At 42.8% G+C, this 16083-nt stretch overlaps 1 protein-coding gene across 2 annotated transcripts in view; it reads right to left on the reverse strand.

Moving 5' to 3' along the window:
* The window catches only part of LOC101475021 (cyclin-dependent kinase 17), a 36412-nt gene extending 23440 nt beyond the window's left edge, over positions 1–12972 (reverse strand). For both annotated transcript variants that reach the window (XM_004567774.6, XM_004567775.6), the window contains exon 1: positions 12592–12972. The gene's annotated coding sequence lies outside the window, so the exon portion shown is untranslated. The remainder of the gene's footprint in view (positions 1–12591) is intronic.
* Positions 12973–16083: the final 3111 nt, after the last annotated feature.

The following is a 16083-nucleotide window of genomic DNA, read 5'->3' on the forward strand; positions in this document are numbered from 1 at the left end:
CTGTGACTTCAATGCAGATATCATGACTCCACTACGTCTGCAGATCAGGACATGTGTGTGTCTGTGATGCTGATGAGTAGAGCCAGACAAGAAAACACATGAGCGCAAACCCTGAGGGCTCGCCTGACTGGCAACTACTCCCTATTGACATCCTTTGTCTTGAAATACAACTAATAACCCATATTCTGTCCAGGGACGCAACTTACTCACTTACCCAGAGCCAAACAGTAGAAAGTAGTCTTTGGAGGACAAAGTGGACTAACATGGCTAAAAACCATAATTGACCTTTAAATGATGATGACTCATCAGTGAGGGACCATGATTCGGACTCGTATGAAGACTTTTGCTTTGTTTTTGTGCACAAAACAAAAGAGGATACAGTTGTTGCAAAGAAGGCATGCAGCTGAAAACTAAGTGTAATAGGAAATCCACCTACAGAGACGGGAAAAAACTGTGAAAAATGACTAACATTATAATGTGAAAGCCCAAGACGATGCCTAAGAATTGCTCATTTTGTGCAAAAAAAGAAAATAGAAAAGAAAAAAAACTGTAACAATGTGAAATGAAGAAAAGAGGAAATCCTTTCATTTGAGATGCGGGGAGGAAAGAAACTGGAAAAACTGGCAGATCAGGTTGCAAATCAATAATCAACAAGACAACAACAGGTGACAACAGCAGTGTTTGTGTGTTATCCACATAAAAAGAGCAAAAATCTGTCTGTGCACATCTTTTGCTGCTCTGTTCTTTCCTCTGATCTGCTAATAGCTGCCCCTCTGTTATCTTGGTTCTGCTACAGGTGTCTTCCTCTTATAAAAGAGTTGCTCCTTTTCAACATTGCCAAGTGCTCATTTCAGATGTTTGGGGTTTTCTCTCCAATGTCTTTACTTTCAAAAAGCAGCTCGAGATAGTTTCTGCAAACTGGAGCTAGATAAACAAAACTGAAACTGAACAGCTCAACATCTCCAAGTCGAGTGAAACAGCAGCTGGTTTTAAAAAGTGATTACACATAGAGGGTTACAGGCTCTTAAAGGGGATCCATTTATCTTTTTTTAGCGTCACATTGTTGGTCTTGTTCTGCAAGATAGTAGCTTTAGTTTACATGATTTGCAGTTCCTTAAATCAGCCTTCTTAAGCTTCCTCTAGACAGGAAAGATTTCACAGCGTCCAGGAAACCATAGATCATAGAAAGTAAATGACGCTGAGCAATTTCAAGCAACTAAAGTTTTTTCAAATTTGAGGTGAGCAACTAGAAACGGAGGTCATAAGATCTGCTAGCATCCATCAGTTTTAAAGTGATAAGCAGCTTTATTTTTATCCAACATTCCTCTAATTGGCAGAAGACATGACCAGCATATATCCACTTTCACTGACATGTTACAGTATAATTTAAGATTAAAGTATCTCCATGTTAGATCACGGTTCTATTACTATTATTAATATCAACAGTATTCTTGGTAAGTGCACCTTTATATAGGTTCACAGTGGTTGGCTCTTGTGTCAGGATGTTGTTAAAAATAACGAAAAACAAAACATAAACATTACATTTGGTACGGGGTTATACAGTCAATTGCCTGATTTGCTCCAAGGTTAAACGTAATGTCAGAGTGAAGCTCTGGAGAGTCTGACAGAGCGTTTGAAACAAACTGTCACAACAGGTGAGGAAATGCACGTCATTGTTACATAACCTCTCCTACCTCAAAGTTAAAGACCAGCACAGAAGCAGCGTGACTGCAAACAACATCCTACCAGGAGCAATTTTATTTAAACTGAAAAGCTTAGCAAATAGCAAAGTTGCAAAGACACAGCTTCTCTTTAATGTCACTGAATGTAACCACAAAGCCCCGCCCAACTGTTTTAACAGTCTATTATGATCACTCGATGGTTAACACAAATTGTTGCATGTCACGGTGCATTCTGTCAGACAATTTGACGTGTAAACCCTTTGAAACCCACAGCAGGCGATGTGTCCGTTCAATGATTAGAGGCATGTGAAAAAACGCATATCATATGAAATTAAGGCTGGCACATAAATGTACCAGTCTTAAACCAAGCATTGAGAACAGTGTGAACCCTGAGCTTTTGACTCACAATGGACTACATCGCACTAATGTGTGATATTCATATTCACAACAATATTTAATTAACAACTCGATGTCAGTGTCCACAAAAAAGCTGAATATTTTAGAGCTCATCAGTGCAGACTTGGATAAAGAAAGCTGGCTGTTTTACCCAAATATGACACGCACTGTGGATGTTTTTATGAAATTATTTTGCGCAGCTTTTCTCGTACATATATGATTACTCCCAATTAAAATGCTAAGCAAGAAGCATTGTAATTAATCCAGGAATCAAGATGAGAGAAAGCACGTCAGATCTGCTGTCATAAGAGCTGCACGTCACTCAGTTCAGCCTCATAGCACATCAGCTCCAACGCGGTCAGCCAGCAGTCTGTCATCTCCGGAACAGCTCACTGCGTTACCCTGAGTTACACACACCCTTCGTGCTAGACGGGAAACAAAAAAAATTGCACTCGTAACTCTAATAAAAAGGCCTATTTATCCGTCACAGCTGAAGCATGAGATAAGAAGTGAATTACTCATCGGCGAAAGTCCAAAGAAAATTTACAGCATGTTTTAATCAATTACTTAATCAACAAACAATAATATCAACACAATCAAGATTCTTTAGCGAGTAATGAAACGATTCAGCTGTTTAATCAAGCAGAAATGTGAAATATTTTCTTGCTCAAGCTTCTTTATCACTGCAAATTAAAAAGGGGAGTTGAAAGGGCTTACACAAGTCTTACAGTGGAAGATAATAAACAAATGAAGTCAGCTCAGGCTTCAGACTGCTCTAAAGGCTTTTTTTGTAGTCTTGGTTCAATGATGTCAGGGAGAGTGGTATGGGCAGCCAATCAGAACAAGTTTGTCTTAAAGGGAGGTCCGCCTTAAAGAACAGGCGCTAAATCAGCTTGTTTCAGTTAATGGATGAACTGATGAGACAGTATAAGATGAATAAAGATGATTCTGCCATGTGAAAAGCTACTCTGGTAGAGTCCAAGAACAAAATTATGGAGCTGAAAATATGTTCGCCTTTAAATACCGTCTTTGTCTGAAAAACAAGAAAAAACAAAAAAACTACTTTGGGTTCTCTGAACTTCTCAATCACCAAGCAGAAAAAAACATAATTCACAGATTATTCAATAACAACAATAACCACAATCTTTTCAGAACTAATTCTGATATTACTCTAGACAGCCAAAATCCTTTGTTGTGATTACAATCACTGCGATAAGCTCAAATCAGGATTATGTGGCACCAAGTTGGGATAAACTGACAGGCCTCTCACTTTTGGCTTTTGTAGTTGATCTGTCCTCAGTTCCACGGTAATATCCACAATCCGCTCTTAATTTATGAATGTGCTGAATATGAGAGGGATTGGAAGAAGCACATCTCTTAAACGACAAAACCTGCTACTTAGCAGACTATGGATACAAATCACCTTCTGAGGGGTTTGAGTACAAAGTAAATGGCAGCAATAGAATAAAGACGAAGAGGGAGGAGAAGAGGGAAGACTGTCTGCTGCGCACCAGTATCCGCTGGCACATGCTCCTGCTCTGGGATCGAGAGTGGAGCTTTGGACATGATCCCTGGTCTGAGCCTGATCCCTGCTCCCCTAAGTAGGCCGGTCTGAGGTCGCAGCTCTCGATCTGCTGAGAGGTGGCCAGGGAGGAGGAGGGTGACAGGGGGGGGGGGGGGGGGGGGGGGGGGGGGGAGGAGGCGGCTGCAAGGGTGGTAGGGGGGTGTGGAACAGAGGGGTGTGCGCTCTGTGCTGATTTGGGATTTGTTGCCACGGCAACCCCCGCTGCTTTTTCCATGTTGAAAATGCAGAGCACCGCAGGAGACTGCTGCATGCTGATTTTCCGATCCCTCTCCCCACACTCCCCCACCCCATCCAAATATCCTACCATAATGTGCCTGAGATGTTACAGACTCTTGACATCTTCACATGTGTGCGAGGCTGTGTCTTTGTAGAGGGGGAGAAGAGAGAGTGGGACATTAGATGCTGCAGTGGTGCGACAATACCATTCGCCGCATATGGATTCAGTCCTTTGCGGTCGTAGCTGTGCTGATCATCATGAGCCACTTACAAAGGTAGGAGCCAGAGTTCCTGCTGTGATAACCCACCAACCCCTACATCAGCAACGCAAGGCAAGCACTTCACACGAAACCATTACACACACCATGCAGCCACCAACCCTGCCATACGATGACGGCTGTCTGGGCCACAGACACAAACAGGAAACTCCAGGTCACAAACCCTACCTGACCCCTACGGGGTTCAGTAAACCAGCTAAGGTCAATGCCTTGAGGAGCTCGGGGGGCGCCCCCGAGAAAACACCCACCTCTCTTCCCTGGCAGCCTTCCTCACAAAAGACGACAGAGAACAAGCGTGACTGCTGGCATGATTCACGGGTGAGCTCAGCCCTGGTTTTCTAAAGAGCAGCCTTTTCTCAACCTGGCCAAGACAATGAGGACATGAGTGAAGGAGTTGGCTCCATTATGTGGGTCTTACATAAAGGTTGCATTGTACACAGTAAAAAGTGGGCTTTTTCTAGTGATGCGGGATGTAGTGGGGTGGTGCGTGGTGTCGAGCTGAGGAGCACTGAGCATGGCAACCAGGCAGGCGTGCTACCCCCCCCCCCCCCCCCCCCCACACACACACACACACACACACACACACACACACACAGCAGGTGAAGCTTTAAAGCTAAAATGTGTTTGAAATTGGCAAAATGTGTCATCGAATTTGCCTTTTTTACATCATACATCAGGCACACACACATCATCTCCTCCCCTCACCTTGCTTTCACACTTGTCCCACATTGTCACCTACGTGTCCAAAGAGCTGAGATGGGCTGACAGACGGACAGGTCAGGTTGGAACAAGAGACCAGGCCACAGATCTTATAAGATTCAACGCTGCTGCTGTGGTTAAAGCAGCCTGAGTGACAGGCGTGCTCCTCTTTAAGCTGCTTCTGTGAGCCAACACTGCCAGAAATCAGGCATTGGATAACTAACTTCAATCCTGCATGTCGGTGCATCACGTTTCGATACTAGCGCGGGAATTATTTCATTACTCATCTTTTCCGATACAGTCACGGCTCAAAGATGTGGGCGACGCCACTTTAACAGATGTGCAGACAGGTGTGTTTCAGGTTGCTCTTAAAGACACCTGTTCAGACTCTGTTTAAGCTTGTCCAATAAAGTGACGTCACGGTTGTTAGTCAAGCTGATAATAACTCAATGAAATTACTGTAGGTGCTATAAAAGTTTTGAAAAAGACAAAGATGACAACCAAATAAAGGTGAGGCCGAAATGACACTTTATTCTTGCCATCAATCTTCTTCTTGCAAGTATGCATATTTAGCCAAGATGAGCTACTTTGGAAAAAGAAACAACCATGTAAAATTATCTTTTAGATTTTAAACGTCATTTACGTGGCATACTAAAATAAACATGAGTGTGAACCGCAGCTACCCCTCTCCGTTTGTGTTTAATTTAACAAGAAAATTTTTTGTACATGAGCAAAAATAAAACAAACAACCACAAACACCACCAGTGTAAACCGCTTTAGAATTACTATAAATATTAAATTGCCATGACTGCATTAAGCCGATGAAATTGAGCCCAACATTGTGTTCAACTGCTGTTTGTCGCTCTGCTCTCTGTTTCACCTCTGCTCGGATATTCCCTGGGTTAATGGAGTGACACGCACGGCCCCAATTCCGTTCCACCACAACCCTCCCACTCCACGATGAGTGTTACTCCATATGGAGTCACACTTGCAGCTGCTGAAGAGTCTCTTAACTAAGCGGTTAGTGTAGAAATACTTTCACCTTTGCCTCTCTCCTACAGAAACAAGAACATGTAACTGCCGTCTTCTGGGATTTATATTGCTGTGAAGGAGATCATCACTTATTGGAAAAAAGCATCTATTTCATTTAAATTTTGTTCAATTTTTAACTACACTTTCCACTTTGTTCTTTACTGAGACAGTCCTGAAACAATCACAGTACCGGGAATCCTTTAACGCCCCCATACTTGACATAAAACCGGTGCTTCACCTTCGCAGAAAGCAGTTAATGAGCCTGATGTAATGCAGATTCTGTGTTAGAGGGATTAAAACCCACCTACACTTAATGCTAGTTGGTGAAGAGCAGCTTAATGTGGCGGGCCCTCCACGCAAATACACAAACAGTGAGTAAAGTGTTTACGGGGCAGGTGTAGAGGACGGATTGGATTCGGGCCATGATGAAACAGAGGAAAGTATTAACTACCCCGCAAATGCAACATAAGTTACGCAACAACAAAAAAAACCATAATAAAAAAAAGACAAAAAACCTTTTTGTCTTTTGCTAAAGAGCCAACATCCAGATCCAGACACACGAGCGACTAAAAGGCTGAACAGAGACGCTTGGAATAAAAACCATGCACCAATCCTGCTGCTGTAAAAAAAAGAAGAAGAAGAAAACGACAAAATATTTTAAATAAAATCACAACAAAAACTGGCCTTATTACGCGTACATCATGGGAATAACTCTGAAATTAAGCATGCGATTTGAATAAAACCGGTGCTTACTAAGCAGCTTTCACAGCGGACATGATAACAGTTTGTGAATGGGATGAAAAGACAGCATGTAATGTGACAGATAAGCCTTGGGGACCCAGCTTGGTTCAAAGCAGGGCACTGAGATCATAAGATTATGATTTTATCTGGCAGGCAGCAGACTAGCATCATTTCCATTGTAATAAAAGATGACCAAATAAAAACAAAAAAGAGAATATTTTTTCCCCTAACAAGTGGAAAATCCCTGGAGGAGACACAGATCCCTTCTGAGGTTGTACGTACACAATCAAAACACGTGGCAACCCCTTGTGAATGATGTCCCGGTTAACACTGTTCACAAGTCTGCTTGGATCCCATAAATTTTGTGTGGAAAGTATAATCAACGCTTTACAATGCACCAACTATAAATGCGCCCCAGGCGGCGAACTTAAGAACGCCTACTCGGCCATCGGGTCTCCAGCTGTCTGTGTCCGCATCGGAGTATAATTTAATCTAAAGGGAGCAGCAGAAAGAAGCTTCTTCTACTTACACAAACAGTAAAACTGCACAGGTAATCGCAGTACATGTTGTACTTGAGTCAAATTATGAAACTAAAAATTTACTGAACGCTTTAGACACATCAATACCTTTTGTTCGTACGTGGTTATTACCCACTTCTGTTCATAATGGAGTGGGCTCATCTGATCTGAGGCTGACTCAAGTCACCTGTTGTCTTTTTGTTGGCAGGCATTAGCATCAGAGAGAGTGACAGTCAGCCTCCCCCTCACTGCCCATCTGTACTCATCCACCTCCTGAAAGCCTTTCATGGCTATTAAAAGAGAGCTGGCTACTATCTAATTAAGCCCAGACAGCAGGATGGGGTTATCACAATATTAGTTTTTATATATAATCAGTCTTATCTGGGAAGATAAAAAAGCTCAACGTGATTTGATTACGTTTTTACACTTGGTGTTTGAGAGCGAGACAAAGTGACAACATTAGAAAGCTGCTCAGGTACGAAAGAAAAGGAAACGATCACAGCTAGAAGGTGAGAGCGTCCATATGCTAAACCTGGTTTTACCAGACCCCTAACCCCTAACCCACATGCTGATATGACCTTTGAAAGCTTAGCAAAAATGTAATTTTTCTGTCCCTGGCATTAAATGGTGCAGTGAAGCTATGATATATCCCATGGTACCGATTCTCAGGGGTGATCACGGTGCAAAACTGTGTTTTTTGCCTTTAGCTTGTGACATTTGGAGTTGATCTGGATGCAGCAGAGTTCAATTGTGTTTTTCAGTCCTGAAACCCTGATGTACTTCCAAAACCTCAAACACAAAAAATATTTACAGTATGGAGGTAAAATTTTGTGAGACTCACTGACTTTTCATGGAAGGACCCATATCAAAATGCAAACACAAACTCTCAGCTAGAAGTCTTTCTAGTAATTTCATGCAGCCCACATACCAGAAATTGTTGTGTATTAGAGCAGCCGAGCAAAACTTGGCAGTAGTTTGAGGCAGTATACCTTTTTCAACTAATTATTTTCTGCTAGTGTTGAAGCTGTATTGTGGTTTCATAATTTGCAAACCATTACGAAGCACTGATAAATTCTCATTAACCTCCTAAGACCCGAACTCTTCCACTGCATGCATTTTTAATTTCTCTTTGATATTTGGACATATTGGGGCCCGATGAATGTAAAAACAAAGAATTACCAGATTCTTTTTTTTTGCCTTATTTTTGTTTTTAAGAAAAATGAGAGCCACATATGAGCATATTCATTTAAAATTTTGATAGAACAGTAGCAGCATAATGTCCTCGTAAGTGGATATCAGGCCCTTGTAGAGCAAAATTCTGTATTTTGGTCTAAATAACCCAAAATGTGATGTCCACATAAGTGGACGCCTGGTCCTAGGAGGTTAAAGGGAAACAAATTTGCCTCAAATGAATCAGAGGATAACCAATCTAGTAGCATGTCATCCGTAGTGCCAGACATTATGTAAACTTTTGGTAACACTTTAAAATACGGCCCACATCTAAGGCTACGTTCACACTGCAGGCGAAAGTGCATCAAATCCGATTTTTTTTGACCCTATGCGACCCATATCCGATCATGGTATGACAGTGTGAACGGCACAAATCCGATATTTTCAAATCCGATCTGGGTCACTTTCGTATGTGGTACTGAATCCGATACATATCCGATGTCTCAGAAAGCGACTGCTGTGTGAACGGTCAAGTCGCATTAAATCCGTCTTTTACGTCACTGACACAAGACAGACGCCAATTATCAGTGCCAGAGAAGCGCCTGATAAGACATCGCGAACGCTTCCTGGCCATCCGGTGAAACTGCTGGGAAGACAACGTTGGAGAAACGTTAACATTTTATTTGTACTGCATAACCTGCAGGTTCTGACAGAAATCTGCAACTATCCTTTGAAGCACCGCTCCTCTAAAACAGCAATAAGGATCATTATTAGGTTATCTACATTATTATGTAAATAACAAAATAACTTAAAGCAAAAATCGGGAAACATGAAGTCCGAAGTCTTTATATTAAGGCCATCAGTCAAACAATATAGTTTGTTCTGGGTCTAAACAGAGCGCGTTGTGTATGACGTCTTCGTTTGCGCATGCGGGCCGCTTTGAGCGTTCACACTAGAGCGCGTTTGCTGTCGCATTTTATTTGTAGTGTGAACGAGCAGACAAAAAAATCGGATTTGATCAAAAAATCGGAATTGAGCATTAAGACCTGCAGTGTGAACGTAGCCTAAGGGTGTAATACCCATGGAATTACATGGAATTTCAATGTATTTTGTTTCAACTTACAATAAGTATATTTACATAAAATACTTAAAGTCAGGCACACTGCAATAAGGTGATAACAAGACAGGCTTTTGCAGGAAACAAAGAAATAACTATATTATAAGTAATTTTAAGTAGTTTTGCAGGATAACAAAACAATATTTCTCCGTCTCCCATCGGAACCTTCAGCCTCTGAATTAAGTCATCTTGCACATCAGCCTAAAAAACTGTCTGTAGGGGGAAAAAATATTAATTTTACCTACTGTTAATTTTACCTACTGTCTGTTTTTCTTTGCTTATTCTTTGTTGTCATTATTGAAAACTGCTTTAATCTATAATGAATAGTGATAATGTAATTACAAGGGAGAAGAACATTTATTTATTTATTAGGTGTTGAGCGGCAGTCTGCCCCTGATTAGAAGGAACAACCAAGCTGAGATTGGATTGGCCAGAGAGGCAGGGGGTAGATTTGGCTAATAACCCCCCCCCCAAGGAAAAAAACCAACAGCAGCATTTTCACTTGGATTTCTGTTAAAGAGCCGTCACAACTTTCCGTGAACACAAGCATCTCAAATATGCAACGCTTCTGCAGCAGTACTTTGAATGAACATGTGTGCTTCCAAATAAAGAGAAAACAAGTGTTTAAACAGCTCCTGGAAGTTCTGCCAAGAATGATAGGGAGAAAAAAAAAAGGGGGGGGGGCAATATTTGTCCCTCACCTGTTTCAGACATGAATGCTACAGATGATGACCCAGATATGTGCTGTAAGGTATTACTGATATAGCTCACACAGGTTCTCAGCCAACTGGCTCCAAGCTGGACAAGGAGGAGGAGGGGAGAGGGGTCTTTAGCATTGACAGGCACTTCCAGATTCAGACACAGACAGAGAATGAGGGTGTGGAAGTGGTCAAACTCGAAAGGATCAGCATTTGTCTTCTGGGGCTGCATGCCTGCACCGCAGCTCTTATGTTAACGCATCGGAGAAAAGAAGTAAAGTTTGTATTCGTGGCTATCTATAGACAGGAGCGGTGCCCTCAGCTGCTACCCAGAGAGCAGTGACACATTAACCTTCAGCCAGCTGCCTTGACCTGCTGCTTCAACCTGAGCTCACACACACAGAGAAGATCGGTAAGAACGACTTCTTCCATCAGTCAAAACACTGAATAGATACGAAAATAATTTCTCTCAAAAAGTCAGTGAATTTCGGTTTAAATTGACTTTAAGCATTGACTTGATGCCCTGAAGGCATGAAAACCCATGCATTCAAGTCCTCGCTCTCTCTCACACACCCACCCATTCACATACTGGAGCATCATCTGATCTGCACTGGGACTCAAGGGATCAGCACCGAGTGGCTACAGCTGTTTCACAGCGGATCACGTTACCCTGCCGCCACCATCCCCGCGGCCCTCACCAAGGGAACGACCCCACTTCAAGCCAACCCTCGGGCACACTGTCCTCCAGCAGCTCCCTGACCTCCTGCGGGCACCGAACCCGAAGCAGACACACTTTCGAAAGGTCCTCAGGGACACCCGTGGCTCGAGGAAGCTCAGCAGCTTGAGTCTGTCAAAGTGAAACCTGCTTACAGGAAACTGAGAAAGTGGCAGCCATCAGTAAACACTGTAAACGGTGTGGAATATCACTGTTTTTGTGTTGTTTGTTTTTTGCAGGGTATTACTAAAATCAGTCAGAAGTGACCTCAATCATCATTTTTTTGTCCCGGAAGTTTGTGGCCACATGTTTTTGGCTGCTCAATATTGAAGCGTGCCAAGCCTGAAAGTAAAACAGGCATTGCTTTTCTAAAACTGTGCTGAATAAAGTTCCATTTTGAAAGCAGCGGCTCCTCGTGTTAATCTAAAACTGAAACAGTGAGCTGTTTCAGCTACTGAAACACGAAATGCACAACATTTACTGGCAAAGGTGCTAAAAAACAATAACGAGAATATTTTTCAGATATTTCTATATACACTTCTACAAATTAAACTAATTTTAGGTGCTGAGCATACCCATGGATTTAAAAAATAACTGCCTTTTATTGAGTTATTATTTGTTTTCCAGAGTCAATCTGACATAAACTTGAGTGTTAGACATCAGTTTGATTGACTTTTTACATAAAAGTTGGTATATTCCCATAAGCACCCGTGATAGGTCTGTTAGTAAAGTGACTATTATTATCTAAGTTCCGTCTGAAATGCTTTAAACTCCATTGCATTTGCAAAAAGCTTAATTAGAGTCAATCCCCCGGATTTCTCTTACTTCCAGCAGAAATAAGCCCGCAGTGAGGTTGGTTTTGCAGGACTGATGCATTAACTTTGACTATACAGAGTTAGCATGTACTCTCAGTCAGCACACTCTCCGTAAGGTTGGTGACAACTTGGGTGCTTTCACACAGAAATCAACGTGCCTTAGGGGGTGTTTTGCTGTAACAATGCTGTCTCCCTGTAAAACAATTATTCTCTGCTACACAATGACAATCGGGTAAACTCCCCATAGAAACCCACTGGAAGCTCAATTTCAGGGTGAGATCCCTAAAAAACAAACTGCAGTGGTGTTTCTCCAACCATTTTCCGTGCAGGCTCTCTGTCTGCTGCTGTCTTGGCCTTCACACAACAACAGCTGAAACGGCTTAAAGCTGTCAGTAATGGCTGTCAGTGAGCTCAGAGACTAGTACGGTCTGTGCCCTGCTTCAGGTAGTTTGAGAGGGTGGGGGGCGTGGAGCAGAAAGACTGGGCATCTCTGAAATGTGGGGCAGTGACTGTGCAAGACGATACAAGCACAGCAGCCAGTCAATCCTCCTGTTTTTTACAACCCCAGCCTCACACAGTTCGCTGACGAGCAACTGCTCTTGGTGGTATTTGACAACAAAGCTGACACTTGATATTTAACCAGCAGCTCTCTGTGGCAGTGAGGATAAATTATAACCCTCTCTAGAGGTAGTTTAGTCGTTATTCGTCCAGCTCGGAGCTCCTCTCGCTGTTTGTCTTAGTTAAAGGTGGCCATTCGCCGGTGAATGGGGCAGGCTGAAGTGCTCACACACAACAAACGCTGCATTCAAACTGCGGCTGTGAAGTAAACATTGCTACGTTGTTCAGGCTGTGTGCGCCTCTAACTTGCTCTAACTGCGTGGTTTAGTTCACAGAAACTAGTCCCACAGCGAAAATGTGCGGACTCTCACCAGAAACGATTCGCGTTGGTCCGACCGGAGTCCCCGACCTCGGAGCTTCTTCTCAGGCCGGATGCCGTCTTTCCCTCCGAGTGTGAAAAAAGAAAGCACCGACTGCTTCTTCTTCTTTGTGGTTTCGGTGAGGTCGTAGATACTTTCTGCTCCGCAGTGTCGCTTATATCCGCGGGGCTGTCGCGTCCAGCGGCATGGCTTGTTTACGGGCTTCAAAGTTTCTCTCCCGGTAGAAAATAGGAAGTGCTGTCGTTGGGTTTTCAGTCGAGGAGAGCGTAAGCAGTGCGGGGGACGACGGCGATTACTAGTTGATCTGAGTGTGTCCTCTGCCAGCTGACGCTGCCTGCCTGCCACCACACTGCCGTGCTGTCGAGGTGTCAGCGGGGAAACAGCGACACTCGATGGTTGTGCACAGGAGAGACCGAAAGGCGGCCAGTGCAGAGCTACAGCGGCCCCTACTGGAGAATGTTTGTATAGCAGGCTACCTAAAGTAAGGGGGTGTCAAACACAAGGCCCGGGAGTCACGGATCGGCCCGAGAAAGAACCCAATCAGATCCACTGGACAGCTTTGGAAAAGGGCGTAATTCCTACTGATAAAGACCTTCGCCACTGCCATTCATAAAACATCATTGTAATTAAGCAATAGATAAGCAATAACAACTAAAGTTCAAAAAGTTCCTGTTTGTTCACTATCTATTATAGAATTTATATTTTTTTATAAAAGGTCCATGGGGAGGAAGGGACATTTTCTGAGCAGTGAGCTACCAGAAGTTTATCTGTTATTATTTATTTTTCCTGACATATTTACTGCATTTACTACAGCAGCATTTCTGTATTGTACAAGGGGAAAACCAGATTTACTCATTTAATTGCACTTTTTTATTATAATCAGTTGGATTAAATATGTTAAACATCTTTACCCTGACAAAAAAAGGAGTTTTGCTTGTTCTGCATACTTAAAATCAAAGTGAGCTGTATGTAGCCCATATTGTAAAATGAGTTTTAAATCCCTGACCTAATCCATTAAAGATGCTTATTTCAAATTTGTTTATATAAAAATAATGGAAAAACTCAATCATAGATGTACTGCTGCAGGAATAAACCAGATCCTGCAAATTAAATGTGGAACAAAGAGTGAAAGGAGTTTAATAAATATATTTTATTTGATTAAGACCTTCCATACCCCTGCAATAATCAAATACAGTGAGCATAAAGGGAAGCTAAAGTTCAGTAACCCAGTCATTCCAGTAACAAAAACTGCTGTTGCTGGTTTTTCTAATAGCCATTTGGTTTCCTCAACCTCAACCTCAGTCTGCGACTGGGGAGAGTGCCCGCCCTATGGAAGACATCCTGCATCGTCCCGGTCCCCAAAAAGAACCGGCCCAATGAGCTGAACGACTTCCGACCGGTGGCACTGACGTCACATCTTATGAAGACTCTAGAGCGGCTCTTCCTCAACTTCCTCCGACCACAGGTACAACATGCCCAGGACCCACTACAGTTTGCATACAAGGCGGGTGTCGGAGTGGAGGATGCCATCCTGTACCTCCTACACAGAGCCCACTCACACCTGGATGGGGGAAAAGGCACGGTCAGGATCCTGTTTCTTGACTTTTCCAGTGCCTTTAATACCATCCGGCCCTGTATGCTTCAGGAAAAACTGAACAGGATGGAGGTGGACCCCTGCCTGGTGGCTTGGATCTCCGACTACCTCACCGACAGACCACAGTACGTCAGGCTGAAGGACATCACGTCTGACACTGTGGTCAGCAGCACAGGAGCACCACAGGGAACTGTGCTGTCCCCTCTTCTCTTCACCCTGTACACCTCTGACTTCTGCTACAACTCTGAATTATGCCATATTCAGAAGTTTGCAGATGACACGACCATCATGGGGTGTATCTGGGATGATCAGGAAGAGGAGTACAGAAGTCTGGTGAGGAACTTTGTCGCATGGAGTCACACAAACCACCTGCAACTCAACACCTCAAAGACTAAGGAACTAGTTGTGGACTTCGGGAGGTCCAGAGAAGGTCCACTGCCGGTTCAGATAGAGGGGGAGGAGGTGGAGGTGGTCAACAAGTACAAGTACCTCGGGCTGTGGGTGGACAATAAACTGGACTGGTCATGCAACACAGAGCACCTGTATAAAAAAGCCCAAAGCCGACTGTACTTCCTCAGGAGGCTGAGGTCTTTTAACATCTGCAGGAAGCTCCTGAGGATGTTTTACCAGTCGGTGGTTGCTGGAGTACTTTTCTATGCTGTGGTGTGCTGGGGGAGCAGCACAGCAAAGAAGGACTCATCCAGGCTGGAGAAACTGATCAGGAGGGCTAGCTCTGTGGTCGGCATGAAGCTGGACACTCTGGTGACAGTGGCAGAGAAAAGGACATTAAAGAAACTGATGGACATTATGGACAATGCTGGGCATCCTCTGCACACGGCCATAAACAATCAGAAGAGTCTGTTCAGTGACAGGTTGCTTCTCCCCAAGACAAGAACTAACAGACTTAAAAACTCCTTTGTCCCACACGCCATCAGACTGTTTAACTCCTCTCTGGAGGGGAGAGGGAGGGGAAACAGGAGGACAAAGGAGGGGGGAACAACTAAGCTGTAGTGCCTCTTCACCTCACTGTACAATACCTTGTGCAATACTTTTTGTAAATAGTCAACAGTGCAATAGACTCAATACTTGAAATGTGCAATTCACTTGTATTTTTATTTTTTATTCCTATTTATTCTATTTATCCCCTTTGTATATTTTATTTATATTTGTCTCTGTATTTATATATATGTGTGTGTGTGTGTGTGTGTGTGTGTGTGTGTGTGTGTGTGTGTGTGTGTGTGTGTGTGTGTGTGTATTTATATATATACATATATATATAACAATTCTGTAACTGTAACTTCGGTCGTTGCTGTGCTTTTTGGAAGTCGAATTTCCCAGAGGAACCCACCCGAGGGATTAATAAAGTTCTATCTTATCTTATCTTATCTTATCTTTCCTCCATCAACTGGCTCATCTCTTTTTGATCCACAGGTTTCTTGCATTATTTAAGAGAAAAAACAGACAAAATGATAAGCTCAGCGAGTAATCCTCCACCAGGTTCAATCAGTTGTTAAAAGTTTATAATGTCGCTGAAGTTCCTTTTATTTGCTGCAATTTTCATCATAATTCGCAGAAAACAGCTGTTAAATTGACATTCAAAGTGTTCACTGACTCAGGACTGAAGCTCCTGCATTAAGTAACTTCAATAAAAGAAAAAAAAAACACCCCACCTTTCAAACTGCACGTAGCTGCCGGTGTCAACATTAATGAGTACAAATAAAATGCTTTTATTTCAACCATTTTTTCATTTAGAGGAATAATTAGGAATAGTGTTGCTTTTTCACATGGACACTTTATTTTATCCAGTGGTCACTGACCTGTATCTCACTCATCTGCTAAGGCTTTTCTTTCTTCCTGTTTGATATAAAACAGAGTAAATAAGAAATCCT

Source organism: Maylandia zebra, linkage group LG7, assembly GCF_041146795.1.
Source record: "Maylandia zebra isolate NMK-2024a linkage group LG7, Mzebra_GT3a, whole genome shotgun sequence".
Classification (NCBI taxonomy): domain Eukaryota; kingdom Metazoa; phylum Chordata; class Actinopteri; order Cichliformes; family Cichlidae; genus Maylandia; species Maylandia zebra.